The sequence below is a fragment of the Sphaerodactylus townsendi genome, linkage group LG01 (genome assembly GCF_021028975.2).
Source record: "Sphaerodactylus townsendi isolate TG3544 linkage group LG01, MPM_Stown_v2.3, whole genome shotgun sequence".
Classification (NCBI taxonomy): Eukaryota; Metazoa; Chordata; class Lepidosauria; order Squamata; family Sphaerodactylidae; genus Sphaerodactylus; species Sphaerodactylus townsendi.
Window position 1 is genome coordinate 3,228,152 of NC_059425.1, and position 14,400 is coordinate 3,242,551.

The window sequence follows — 14,400 nt, forward strand, 5'->3', positions numbered from 1 at the left end:
CAAATACACCCAGAAGCCCCTGCACTTGAAATCAGCTTGGTGCTATCCTCTTACAGCTTTGGGGTGCTGTACTGTTGTAGGAGCCAGTCCTGGACCATTTTCCACCCTCGACCCAGAGATGAAATCCATTACTACAGAAACTCCAGGAGGATCAATGCTTCCATGAATGGATTGCAACCTTGGCCGGGAAGGGCTTGACCAGTTTAATTTGAAGGGTCTTTTGTACTGCATGAACCGCATTGTTATAGGTACTCTGCAAGCGGAATTAGCTACGCGCAATTGTCTTGGTGAGTGGTTGGTGTAACAACGTAAATACTACTCCTAGGGTTCTGTTAGTTTCTCTCCGACTCACGTCACTTTGAGCGTGGTAGAGAGGCGGAAACCGCCCAGTGACTAACAACCAGAAAAAACTTTCCAGAACTTTAGGAAATGAATTGGGAGCCTTGATTGGGAATATACTTGAGGCGAGAATTAGCAGAGCGGTAAGCAATGCTTTCAAGAATGAACAAAATGGCAGCCTTCTTAGAGCCCGGAGGGGATGGAAGCACATGGGATGAAATGGGCTTGTTTAGAAAATAAGTCCACCACACCCTAGAACCGTGTGCCATGACTTTCTAGCAAATCTATAATAAAATCCCATGGAGATGACTTTAGAGGCGGGAGGCCACAGGAGAGGGTCCAACAGACCATGGGGTTTCCCGGAGCGTTCTTGGCTTCTGCACAAACAGAGCAACCTTTAATATACGTCTCAGCAATGTCCTTGCGCATGTAGCGCCACAAGCGGCCGGGCCAAATGCAGAGTTTTAGAAAGCCAAAATGTCCCAGCGAGGCGGGAGATCACTTGGCAGGCCACCGAGAACCTGCTACGGAGGAGGCACGTGCCAACAATCCCCATGCCAGCCATTCTCAAGCATGGTGGGAGTCACGCCTCGCCCGGAGGCTGGCAGCCCAGCCTCCTCGAGTTCCCGTAGGAAAGGAGAGACCAGGCTAGAGAATGGGCGGAGAAGGAGGAAGTGGATGTCTGAAGATGGGAACGACAGCCAGCCCAATTGGGAGGAAGAACAGTCTTGTGAGAATGTCCCGTGAGCAGCTCCTGCCCTCGGGTAGAGCAAATGCAGCATCCAGCCAGTTTATTGGTGTTTCGGGGAAAAAAAATGGACCGTGAAAAGCTTGAAAAGGCCAGTAGCAGAAGTTGCCAGAACTTATCTTAGGGGTGGAAGGCTAATTCATGTGATCCGACCAAGGCAGAAGGGTGTTTAGCCCCCTCCAGCCAGTGGGCGCCAGAAGTGGAAATTGCTGCACTGATGGCCGCCATTCTTTATCCCCTACAGTCCAGTTGAGTTCCAGCACGCGAATTTCTTTGATAAATAGAAGCACGGAACCAACCTATGTCTTTATTTCTGCAACAGAGACTGCCCTGGCAGCTTTGTCCGAGGCATCCCGCGTGAACCACAAGCGGGAGATCTGGGGTCAGGGTTAGCACAGGATAGGACCGATTGGTAAAAACAATTACAAAAGCTGAAGGCAGTCGGCGATTCACTTCCAGACCAGGAAGGGGGGCCCGGGCTTGGCCGGTCAGTGGATCTTACCCTTAGTGCATAAGAGGTCCTGTAGGGAGGGAGTCCAGTTTAATGAATTGGGTATAAAGTCCACGATAGAAATTAATAGAAACCTAGAAAGATTGGAGTTCTTTTCGTGGTGAGACAGGCCGTTGGAGGTTTCATCAATCATAACAGGATCATTTTTAGGGCCTCGAGCTGAGATCCGGTATATAAATAGTCAATAGAGGTTTTGGTGAGCAGCACTTGGAAAGTTTGTAAGGGGAGTTGTTGAGCAAGCGTTTCAATACTTCTCGAACCAATGCTTCATGCTCCCTCCATGGTTTGTGAATAGAATTAAAAGCGTCATCTAAAGTACACCACTACTCCCTTGTACAATGGAAATCATGGAGAACTTCGTTGATAAGAGACCCGCCTACAAGCTCCAGGCCCACTTAGCAGACGGCATTGGCTAAGTATTCAAACTGTCCAAACTTTGTATTAAATGCAGTCAAGTGTTCATAGCCTTCAGCAGATTTCTGATGACCCTGTAGTAGGCTTCTCTCAAGTCCAACGAGTAAAGATCGTCCCTTGCCCAATCGTCTAAAGGGTCCTTGATTAATGGCAAAGGGGTATTTGTTGGACAGGGAGACTGCATTGAGTCCTCGGTAATCTGTGCAGAGCCATTAGAGACCATCTTTCTTTTTACAAACAATGCAGGAGCATGTGTGTGTTTGGTAGCCCGCCCGTGTGAACCAGCGGCGGGTTTTCTTGTCCTAGAAACCACGAAGTTCCCTTCTCTCATTAGGACTCATCACGGTGGAATTCTACCTTTGGGCAGTTCGCCCTGGCTGTGTCGATTTTGCAGTCAGTGTGTCTCTATGGAATTTGGCAACGCTGATGCATTCTTGCTCCTAGAACACTCTGGCTAGAACTTGTGATGCCTTGATTGGAATGCGGTAGAATCGGAGCAATGTGATGAAGCCGGTGTGTGTCAGGAGAAGTTGAGTTTTCCCCAATTCGTATTATGTTCACCGCAGGAGGGTCAGTGATTTCCCTAAGATCCCTTTCTTTCCAAAAGGAATTTTGGTTCATGCAACAATAACCATGGCATGCCCAAGAACTATAGTGTTTGTACTGTAAGAATAAAACTAATTTTCTCCCAGTGGTATGGCCAGGAGAACGGTTGCGTTTTGAACTGGGCGGTCAGCAGCTCAGAGGAACTACCGTCCATTTGGGTGAATGGTATGGAGAAAGCTTAGCCAGGGGGGACTTGAATCTAGACCAGTTCCTCCGCCACTGGGGCCGCGATAGCAATGGGGTGACCCAGAATCCACAAAGATAGAGGCTGCACTAATACGGGTATGCTTAAGCGGGGTTGTAGAAGCGCTTGGATTGTAATGGGAGTAGCTGCCTTCCTCCCCGTCTGGGGTGAGACCATGTCCATGGGGGCTGAAGGCACAGCTGCTTCCCCCTCCTCTGGGGTGTGGAGTGGCTGCCGCTTGAGCCCAGAGCCCGTTAGAGGCGGCTTGGGACTCGCGTGGTGGCAGCGAGATGGGGAGTGTAGCGGCGGGTGGTTGGCTTCTGTTTTTGGACGGTTGGCTAGATGACCTGGTCCTCCACGAGTAAAGAACCCACAATCAGTGGCTGACGGCGCTTTCGAGTGAATGCGGTAGAAGCTGACTGGGCTTGGATTTGGTGGGCCGCCGGTGGGCGGGTTTGGGCATGGGCCTCCCGGCCGCAGCATTACTCCAAAGCGAGGCGCCACCTGGGATCCCAATTCAGTAATCCAGCAATGAATGCGGGGGGACCCGAATTAAAAGTTTCCGCGCCCGGCTTGCCGTCGGGCAGCATCCGAGAGGTATTAGCATTTCATGCGGCTCAGGCCACTCAGGAGAGTCGGGCAACGCCGCTGCGGGAATTCACAGGCAAATTCTGCAAAGCGGCGGTTGCCTTGCTGGAAGATAGTTTGATGGTCTTGGGATAGCTTCGGCACCAGCACCGGATCTTGGAAACCTTAAAAGGCGGAGGAATCACGAGGGCACCGATGCGCGAGTATCTTCATCTTGCAGGTTCAAAGAGTCACAAAACCAGTCGTACCGCCCCGGCCAGGACTAGCGAGCCGATGTCACGTATTACAGCTCAGGGCCGGTATAAATGCGTCGCGTCCCTCCCATGTAGACGCCAAGGTTGCAAGATGAAGTAGGGAAGTTTGGGAGGCCGGTGCTACGAAGCAGGCTGAGTATTGGAAGTCTAGCAGTATCCCTCTCACTGGCCCTTAAGCCCACAGAGCTGGCCGGTTGCGCCAGGTTGAGCAGGTTGAGGCAGCCGGTTGCATGGGGCTGGAGATCCGGTGGAGTATCAAGCGCCCGGTGCAGCTGGATTCGGTGGGAGCCGGTCCTTGGAAGTGGCAGGACCAGCAGTAAGCCCCTCTGGCTTGGCTGTACACCAGTGACAGCGTAGACTCCAACTTGGGTTGGCACAATTCTGCTTCTTCAGTTCCCCTCTCAGGCAGCCAGCTCTCTCTCCTTGTGAGTCAATGCATCACAAGTGCGCATGCAAGCTGCTTTCTCTCGTTCCAATTTAGCCAGTTAGGTCCGTTGAACAGCTGCAGTAAGTTCACTTTGTATGCATAAGGCCTACAGGCAGCTTTAGCGGTGGCGCTGTAAGTTCAGTTTAGAGTGTTTTGGGATTTTATCATGGACTGATAGATTCTCATATTGCGTTGTAAGCATCTTTGGCCTGCGGTCAATTGAGTTGGACTTCTGCTTCTGTTCCCGGTCTCTTTGCAGGTTTCAAACAACGCAGCTGTTCGTTCCTCTTCCCATAGCTGAAGCGTTCCGGGCCCCTTCGCTTCTTGGCGGCATCCGCGGTATTACTTCCTCCTTCCAAAAAGCTCTCTTTACGATGGGAGAGGAGACAGATCGGCTGGGAGTGCAGGCTTTCTCGGACTCTCTTCATCTGGGCGGGGCGTCGTGCCACAGGTATGCAGGGCATCAGGTGCAACCGTTGGTCTGGGATCAGGGTCTGATGGGAAGGCGATGCGGACACCCTTCAATCCCTGGGCATAGTTCCAGTGTCACGGTGGTCTTGAATGGGCCCCAGTGCTGCCTACGGTGGATCTTTAGAACATCACCAGAAATCTGAGTCCAGAGATACGTTCAATGGACTCCTGGGTTGCCACATGAAAGGTGGTCCAGAGCCCGTCTCCCTCCATTGACAGGTTGCATCTGAGGGTTTGTAATCCACATACAGCGGGTAGATACCGATCCACAGGCCTTCGATCCATAGACGAAGCTGGCGGCTCATGTAAGTCCCCATGAGTGCGTCTTCCGTCCCTCGTTCCAGATTAAGGGAGAACCGTGCTGATCACGAGGGGCCGGAAAAGTCACCAGCGAGACCCGTTCTGCCGGTTAGGTCCAAATCCAGAGGGAGGCTCGGAGCCCTCTTTGGGGCTACCGAACCTTCCACAGGAATATTCAGCCTCTCCATGCCGAGGCACCAGAGGTCCACTGCACTAGGAAGATAGATGAGCGATGGATTCCTGCCACAATGTAAGGAATTCCATAGAAGCAGAAATAAAAGGCTTTTTGGGTGTACGAGGCCGTTTATTCAGACATCTTAGAAAGCTCGCATTACCGCGCGGTGCTTAGAATAAGATCTCCATGAAACACGGATTCATAACTCATCGTCCAGCCCATCCCCTCCCAGTTCCCATGGGAGGCGGAGGTCATCTCCCACTTGAGAGATAAGGTCTCCCGCCCGGGCCCCAAGCTGGCCACTCGCCCGACTGTGGCACAGATGTAGTCAAGACCCAGGCTGACTGACCCGGTACATCATGCTGTGAATCCAACTTTACACATAGGAGTGTGTTCATGGGTCCCGTGCAAGCTTCCCTCACTTGTGTGTGGGGAGGGGCAGTTTCCATACGTTTCTTTTGTGCCTGGAAATTCTGGTTGTTTTCCTTTTTAGTTCTGCTTCACTGGATGCCTCTTTAAGATTGGTAACTATCACCCTCCCTGAAACCCTACCCAACTTCCATCCTTTTCCTCTTAGTCAGACCTTGGATGCTTTGTGTGTGTGTGTGCTCATTGCCTAAAATTTATTTTTCCCCGATAATTATTATTAATAAAACACAATCCTAGTATACACAGGTTATTGATCTCAGTTACTCCCCTTTTGCTCTGATTCCCCCAACTAAAAAAATAAAGATTGCCAGGTTAGAAGAAGAAGAAGAAGAAGAAGAAGAAGAAGAAGAAGAAGAAGAAGAAGAAGAAGAAGAAGAAGAAGAAGAAGAAGAGGAGGAGGAGGAGGAGGAGGAGGAGGAGGAGGAGGAGGAGGAGGAGGAGGAGGAGGAGGAGGAGTTTGGATTTCTCTCCCCTTTCTCTCCTGCAGGAAACTCAAAGGGGCTTACAATCTCCTTGCCCTTTCCCCCTCACAACAAACACCCTGTGAGCCCTTTGGGGGAGGGCAGTATAAAAGTGGAATAAATAAAAATAAAATAAATAAAAAATAGGTGGGGCCAGTGGTGGGATCCAAACATTTTAGTAACAGGTTCCCATGGTGGTGGGATTCAAACTGTGGTAATGTGCATGTCCAATGGGGCCATGGGCGAGGAGCACTGTGAGCGGAGGCATGGCTGGGCATTCTGGGGGGTGCAGGAGCATTCACTGGGGTGGCGGGGCTGTGGCAAAGCCACTGCGCGCCCGGTCGCTTGGGCTGGAAAGCAGGATGCACTTAGGTCAGGCTGCCACTTGCACGCTGGTGCACCTCCCTGCTAGACTGCTTCAGAGTTCTGCACGCTACCTGGCTGGAGAGGAGGGGAGTAACTAAAGGCCAAACATCACGTGGCAAAAGCACCAATTCAGTAACCCCCCTCTCCAGCACACACACAAATAATTAGTAACTTATTCTCGGGAACCTGTGAGAACTTGCTGGATCCCACCGGGAGGCTGAGAGCTCGAGAAGTTGGTGACCTAGCCCAAAGAATCACCCAGCTAGGCGTGTGGCTGGGAGTGTACAAGGGCTAATCTAGAATTCCCCAGATGAGCCTCCATGGCTTGGCTCAAGCTGACTTGGAAGAGCTGGGAGATCAAAAGCTCGGTTCCTCCAGATTAGATACACGAGCTCTTAACCTCCTACGCCACTGCAGGGGTCATCTGGGGGTCACTATCCCTTTGAATCAGGATTGGGTAGAAAGGGAGAAGAGTGGACTTTATTAGCAGGTTCTCATTTAATGGTTATGTTGGGAAGAATCATAAGCAATGAAGGCCAAATTAATAAAGAAGGGACAGTAATCAGTAGCAGAAGGCCTGTTCATATCTCATAATCAGAGGCTAAAGGCCATGTGTGACTGAAGGCTGTGTCCAGAGTTGCTGATGGGTTTGTGCCAAGGGCAATTGCCTGGCAGATCCTTTGGGGTTGTTAATATGAACATAAAGTGCCAATGAGCCCCAAGGCACAGAGTGGCAAGCTGTAGCACTGCAGTCAAAACTCTGCTCTCAAACGGAGTTCAATCCCAATGACACTCAGTTTCAGATAGCTGGCTCAAGTTGATTCTGCCTTCCATCCTTCCTAGTTCAGTAAAATGACTATCCAACTTGTTGGGGGTAAAGTGTAGATGATCGGGGAATGCAATGGTAAACCACCCCATCAATATAGCTTATGATGCCCCCATAGGGTTTTCAAGGCAAGAGATGTTCAGAAGTGGTTTACAATTGTCTGTCTCTGTATAACAACCTGGACTTCTTTGGTGGTCTCTCATTCAAGACTGAGCCTGCTTTGCTTCTATTTTTACTCCTGATCCATAAGGGCTATTATTAGTCCTAATCCATGAAACACCTTTGAAATCTTTAATGCAGAGGAGGCTGATAAGTTTTCCTTGAAGTAGACCTTTAGCTTCTCTATTGATAAGAACATAGGAACTAGCCTGTTGGATCAGACCAGAGTCCATCTAGTCCAGCACTCTGCTACTTGCAGTGGCCCACCAGGTGCCTTTGGGAGCTCATGTGCAGGATGTGAAAGCAATGGCCTTCTGCTGCTGCTGCTCCCGAGCACCTGGTCTGCTAAGGCATTTGCAATCTGAGATCAAGGAGGATCAAGATTGGTAGCCATAGATGGACTTCTCCTCCAAAGCCACTTTGGAGCAGCAGTGGCGTAGAAGGTTAAGAGCTCATGTATCTAATCTGGAGGGAGCAGGGTTTTGATTCCCAGCTCTGCCACCTGAGCTGTGGAGGCTTATCTGGGGAATTCAGATTAGCCTGTACACTCCCACACACGCCAGCTGGGTGACCTTGGGCTAGTCACAGCTTCTCAGAGCTCTCTCAGCCCCACCTACCTCATAGGATGTGTTTGTTGTGAGGGGGGAAGGGCAAGGAGATTGTAAGCCCCTTTGAGTCTCCTGCAGGAGAGAAAGGGGGGATATAAATCCAAACTCTTCTTCTTCTTCTTCTCCATAAATCTGTCCAAGCCCCTTTTAAAGCTATCCAGGTTAGTGGCCATCACCACCTCCTGTGGCAGCATATTCCAAATCACACATTGTGTGAAGAAGTGTTTCCTTTAATTAGTCCTAATTCTTCCCCCCAGCATTTTCAATGAATGCCCCCTGGTTCTAGTATTGTGAGAAAGAGAGAAAAATTTCTCTCTGTCAACATTTTCTACCCCAGGCATAATTTTATAGACTTCAATCATATCCCCCCTCAGACGTCTCCTCTCCAAACTAAAAGGAGTCCCCTAGCTTGCTGCAGCCTCTCCTCTCCATAAGGAAGGTGCTCCAGTCCCTCTGATCATCCTCCGTTGCCCCTTCCTCTGCCACTTTTTCTATCTCTTTGCAGGTATCCCTTTTTTTGAGATATGGTGACCAAGAACTGTACTCCAAGATGCGGTCAGCACCACAGCTTATATATAAGGGGCATGACAATCCCCTTGCAGTTTTATTATCAACTCCTTTCCCTAATTATCATCCCCAGCATAGAGTTTGCCTTTTCACAGCTGCCATGCATTGAGTGTACCTTCCCCTGGAACTATCAACTAAGACGCGCTAAATCCCTTTCCTGGTCTGCTGACCCCTGATAGCACTGACCCTGCTGTAAAGCGATCTATAAACTTGTAAGGATTTGGATTTTTTGCCCCTGTGTGCATCACTTTACATTTTGCTACATTGAACTGCATTTGCCATTTCTTAGCCCACCCACCTAATTTTATTAAAGGTCCAGCTTGGAGCTCTTCCCTTAATCACTTTGCGGTTCTCACCACCCTACATAATTTGGTATCATCTGCAAACTTGGCCACCACGCTACCCTACTTCCCGGTCATTTATGAATAGGTTAAAGAGCACTGGTTCCAATACGGATCCTTGGGGGACACCCTTCCCTACATCTCTCCATTGTGAGAACTTCCCATTTATACCCACCCTTTGTTTCCTGTTCCTCAACCAGTTTTTAATCCATAGGAGGACTTCCCCTCTTATTCCTTCATTGATAAGTGGGAGAGCTGGAATTCTACAAGGCCCCAGACCCAATGCTTTGCAGTTAAGATATATATATGCAATGTTTTTGAGGGTCCCTGTGCTGAGATCAACTCAATAGGCTTCAGAAGCACCTATGAGTGGATAGGAGGTGGAGAGAAGGGACATGACATCAATTCATATGTTGCAGGTTTGCAAGCATGAGCATAATCGAGCTGCATGGTAGCATCTCAGACCCTTATCTGTAGAAAGTATTGGTTGGGGGAAAATGCAGGCTTGACAATTCGCTTTCATTTTCAGATTGGGAAATCATACACAAGTTTTACTTGCTCAGTTTTGTGCACGGTGCTCCATCCTTGGAGAAGACATCACTTTGACTAGACAGAGGCCCAGAAAAAATCTCTGCACTAGTGGATCCATCATCACTGTCTGACTTTAGATTCCTTTTCCCCGGAATATATATTGTCAAGGAACCGGGATAATGGCTACAGTGCACCTTGAAGAAGAGAAGAAGAAGAGTTTGGATATGTACCCCACCTTTCTCTCCTGTAAGAAGACTCAAAGTGGTTTACAAGCTCCATTCCCTTCTTCTCCCCACAACAGTCACCTAGGCTCATTCTGCACATGCAGAATAATGCACTTTCAAACTGATTTCAATGCTCCTTGAAGCTGTGCGGAATGGCAAAATCCACTTGCAAACAATTGTGAAAGTGGTTTGAAAACGCATTATGTTGCGTGTGCGGAAGGGGCCCTAGTGAGGTAGGTGGGGCTGAGAGAGCAGAGTTCTGAAGAAGCGTGACTAGCCCAAGGTCAACCAGCAAGAATGTTGGGGAATCAAACCCAGTTCTCCAGATTAGATCCATCCGTTCTTAACCAGTACACCATGCTGGCTCTCAGTACTTGAGAACAATGTGGAACAGAACAACCAATGCAGCAAAATCCCCCCCCCCAAATACAGAATCAGTGACAGCCATCCAACAATTCTGAAAACGTATTTAATGCGACAGTTGAAGTATAAGATAACACAGTTCAGTTTCAAAGACCCAGAAGAGTACAGGCAGAAGGAGAACGCAGTCTCTGTCTTACATCTTTATCATGCCTTCTTTGTGTATCAGAAGTCCTTGGAAGAGATGGTTCAGTTATTTAAGTGAGGAAGAAAAGAATTTGAAGTTAGGAAAGGAGGAAGTTGCAAAGCTTCTACGAAAGAGGAGCTCAGAGAGTCCAGGGCAACGACTTCCAAAGGATGCTCATAGCGGTGGTCTTATTCCAGCCGCTAGTTGGTTCCTGTTGTTCCACATCTGCTTGATGGTCTAGCAAGACTTCTTGGACTGGCAACATGGAGGGCAGCTCGGCGCACAACAGCTCTGTTGGCAGCAGGGCTTGCAACATTTACATGGCTGGCAGCATGGTTGGCAGCATGGTTGGCAGCAACCCTGGTTACCGTTGGGGACACAGATGACGGTGGTCTCATTTGAGGAACCGTAACAGTCACACATCTTGGCAAAGGACAAGGCGAGGCTGAAACAGACGAAAGAAACATTAATCTGGTTTAAAGAGCTTGAATCTGTTAGAAGAAGAAGAAGAGGAGTTTGGATTTATATCCCCCCTTTCTCTCCTGTAGGAGACTCAAAAGGGTTTACAATCTCCTTGCCCTTCCCCCCTCACAACAAACACTCTGTGAGGTAGGTGGGGCTGAGAGAGCTCCGAGAAGCTGTGACTAGCCCAAGGTCACCCAGCTGGCATGTGTGGGAGCGTACAGGCTAATCTGAATTCCCCAGAGAAGCCTCCACAGCTCAGGCGGCAGAGCTGGGAATCAAACCCGGTTCCTCCAGATTAGATACACGAGCTCTTAACCTCCTACGCCACTGCTGTTAAACAGCTGAATGAAGTTTACAAACAGGCTTTTGCTCTCAAAATCGACTTCCATGTTTTGAATCCAGAATTTAGGCTGTTTGTTTTTAAATTTTTAATTTATGTACCTCCCCCTCCCCCCCAAAAAAAGATTTCTGTCCTCGGGGTCTTTATTTATAAATGTTGAAACTGATTTCTGGAACAGTAACATTCAATATCAACATGTATAATTCCTAAGTTTAAAAAAAATCTAGTTGCTTGACCGTTCGACACTGGTTTTTTTAGGAAGCATCGGTCATCAAATCACATAAATAATCAACTCTCAAGCATTGACAAAGTATAGGGCTGTGGTGGCGAACCTTTGGCACTCCAGATGATATGGACTACAATTCCCATCAGCCCCTGCCAGAATGGCCAATTGGAAGTGACTAGAATACTAGAGCCAGGGGGCATTCATTGAAAATGCTGGGGGGAAGAATTAGGACTAATAAAAGGAAACACTTCTTCACGCAACGTGTGATTGGTGTTTGGAATATGCTGCCACAGGAGGTGGTGATGGACACTAACCTGGATAGCTTTAAAAGGGGCTTGGACATATTTATGGAGGAGAAGTCGATTTATGGCTACCAATCTTGAACTTTTTGATCTGAGATTGCAAATGCCTTAACAGACCAGGTGATCGGGAGCAACAGCCGCAGAAGGCCGTTCCTTTCACATCCTGCATGTGAGCTCCCAAAGGCACCTGGTGGGCCACTGCGAGTAGCAGAGAACTGGACTAGATGGACTCTGGTCTGATCCAGCTGGCTTGTTCTTGTGTTCTTATGTTCTTATGATGGGAATTGTAGTCCATAACATCTGGAGTGCCAAAGGTTCGCCACCACTGGTATAGGGAATGGTATAGTATAGCCCAGGGGTCTGCAACCTGCGGCTCTCCAGATGTTCATGGACTACAAATCCCATCAGCCCATGCCAGCATGGCCCATTGGGAATTGTAGTCCATGGACATCTGGAGAGCCACAGGTTGCAGACCCCTGGTATAGCCCAATCTTGCCAGATCTCAGAAGCTGAGCAGAGTCACACTTGGATGGGAGAACATCAAGGAAGGCTTTGCATAGGAAGGCCATGGCAAACCACCTCTGCTTAATCAGTTGCCTTGAATGCCCCACCAGGGGTTGTGTAAGTCAGCTACAACTCAATAACACTTCTCTCTTTCTCTGGTCCCTTCTGCACAGGCAACTCAAATGATTTAAATCAGGGGTCTTCAAACTATGGCCCTCCAGTTGTTCAATTCCCATCAGCCCTGCCACTTGGCCATGCTGGCAGGGGCTGGTGGGAATTGTAGTCCATGAACATCTGGAGGGCCATAGTTTGAAGGCCCCTGAGTTAAATGAACCCATCTTGCCTGTCTCACCACTGGCACAGCAAAAGCAGGGGCCATCCGAGATCACTGGGATTCTGGCAACAGGATAACAACATAACAACAAGCCAGCTGGATCAGACCAGAGTCCATCTAGTCCAGCTCTCTGCTACTCGCAGTGGCCCACCAGGTGCCTTTGGGAGCTCACATGCAGGATGTGAAAGCAATGGCCTCACATGCAGGATGTGGGATGTTTCACAAAGGAAACACTTTGTTTCCTGGTGAAATCCGCATACAAGACCCCGCACCCCTGAGAATCCCCCCACAAACATACCAGCACAAAATGGCGACATAAGAACATAAGAACAAGCCAGCTGGATCAGACCAGAGTCCATCTAGTCCAGCTCTCTGCTACTCGCACTGGCCCACCAGGTGCCTTTGGGAGCTCACGTGCAGGATGTGAACGCAAGGGCCTTCTGCGGCTGTTGCTCCCGAGCACCTGGACTGTTAAGGCATTTGCAATCTCAGATCAAAGAGGATTCAGATGGGTAGCCATAAATCGACTTCTCCTCCATAAATCTGTCCAAGCCCCTTTTTAAAGCTACCCAGGTTTGGGGCCATCACCACCTCCTCACAGCTCAAGTGGCTGAGCAGGAAATCAAACCCGGTTCTTCAGATTAGAGTGCACCTGCTGTTCACCGCTACACCACGCTGGCTCTCTCGTGAGTATTAACATCAGAACACGGAGAAAAACACAAATGAATGACAACGTTCTCTCAATAAGGAATTTAACAGAACGTACCTGATTGCAGAAGAAGTAGCTTGTCAGGCTAATAAATCCAATCGACAAGTAAAGATCTGTCCGGAGTGTGTCCTTTTATATATTTCCACCTGCCTTCAGCAGAGGAAATGAGGCATCATCGCAAAAAATAGTCAACTGTTTATTAGACAAGGGATTACTCTAAAGAATGTGCCGTCCTCTTCTGTGTGAAACTTGACCAGGGGCATGTTGCCTATTAAAAATTAAGCAATGCAGGGCATTACTATGCTTCTGATCCACAAATAATAGAGTGATTCTCGTATCTGACCAGAAGGCCCTTGGGGCATCCTTTTAATAATAGGTCTGTTTATGTTCAGAACCTCGGCCTGGCCTATGAGAATGCAATACTGAAAACTGGGGTTATTGCTCCAAAAATGCCAGGTGCATCATCATTTGTTCTGTTCATGCGAATTCCACGAAGGGTAATTCAGCATGCAATCCCTATTGCATTTAAACAGGAATGTAGCTAGCTTGTGCAAGAAAGAACTCATTAGCAATCCGAACTCAAGGAGCTGTCAGGTCACACTCGAAAAAAAAATGGCAATTTACTCATTTGTGGCCTCTTTTGCATTGAGTGTACATTCCCTTCTGGTTTGATTCTCAGGCCCTTTCCCCACGGGCCAAATACGGCGCCCTGGGGACGGCAAAAACGCCATCCCCAGGGAGCCGTTCGCACAGGCGGTGCTGCTGAAACCCCTCCACCTCCCCCAGACCGGCATCAGGCCGCCTCCAAAAACCTCCCTCCTGGAGGGAGGTTTTTGGTAAACAGCGTGTTCCTGCCAGCGTGGTGCAAACGGCACTGCCGGGAACACGCTGTTTTCCCCGTCCCCCCCCTCACCTCGTTGTCCTGCATCACTCTACTGGACTGCTGAGACCCTCCCTCGCTGTCCTCCGACTCCTGGAGGTCGGAGGGCAGCGTGGACGGGTCTTAGGAGTCCAGCAGGGCAATGCAGGATGACAAGGTGAGTGGGGGGGACGGAGAAGAGGCGGCTCCATGCAAAGCCGCCTCTCCCACGCCGGCCTCTGCGAGGGCCACTTGCAAACTCCCGTGCGAACGGCCCCCACCCCTCCACCGGCAGAATTCCTGCTGGTGCAGGGGCGCCCTTTCCGCAGTGCGGAAAGGGCCTCAGTGACACACATATTTTCCCCTTTGGAACTCACCACGATCTCAGATCAGAGAATCCCCAAAGATTCCAAAATCTGTTAGACTGCTATTTTTATTTATTTATTTATTTATACTTTGGGCTTCTAGACCGCCCCATCCCCGAGGGGCTCTGGGCGGTGTACAGCAGATAATAAATACAATTTTAAAACATCGCCAAATAGGCATTTCAAAACTTATAAAAGAAGCGAAAACTAGCTAAACATT

At 49.2% G+C, this 14,400-nt stretch overlaps 1 long non-coding RNA gene across 1 annotated transcript; it reads right to left on the reverse strand.

The window, feature by feature from the left end:
* Positions 1-9,980: 9,980 nt before the first annotated feature.
* On the reverse strand, positions 9,981-13,151 carry LOC125433938. Its single transcript, XR_007244682.1, has 2 exons — positions 13,014-13,151; positions 9,981-10,521 (listed from the first exon to the last, which is right to left on the reverse strand). It is a non-coding gene; the product is annotated as an uncharacterized LOC125433938 (long non-coding RNA).
* Positions 13,152-14,400: the final 1,249 nt, after the last annotated feature.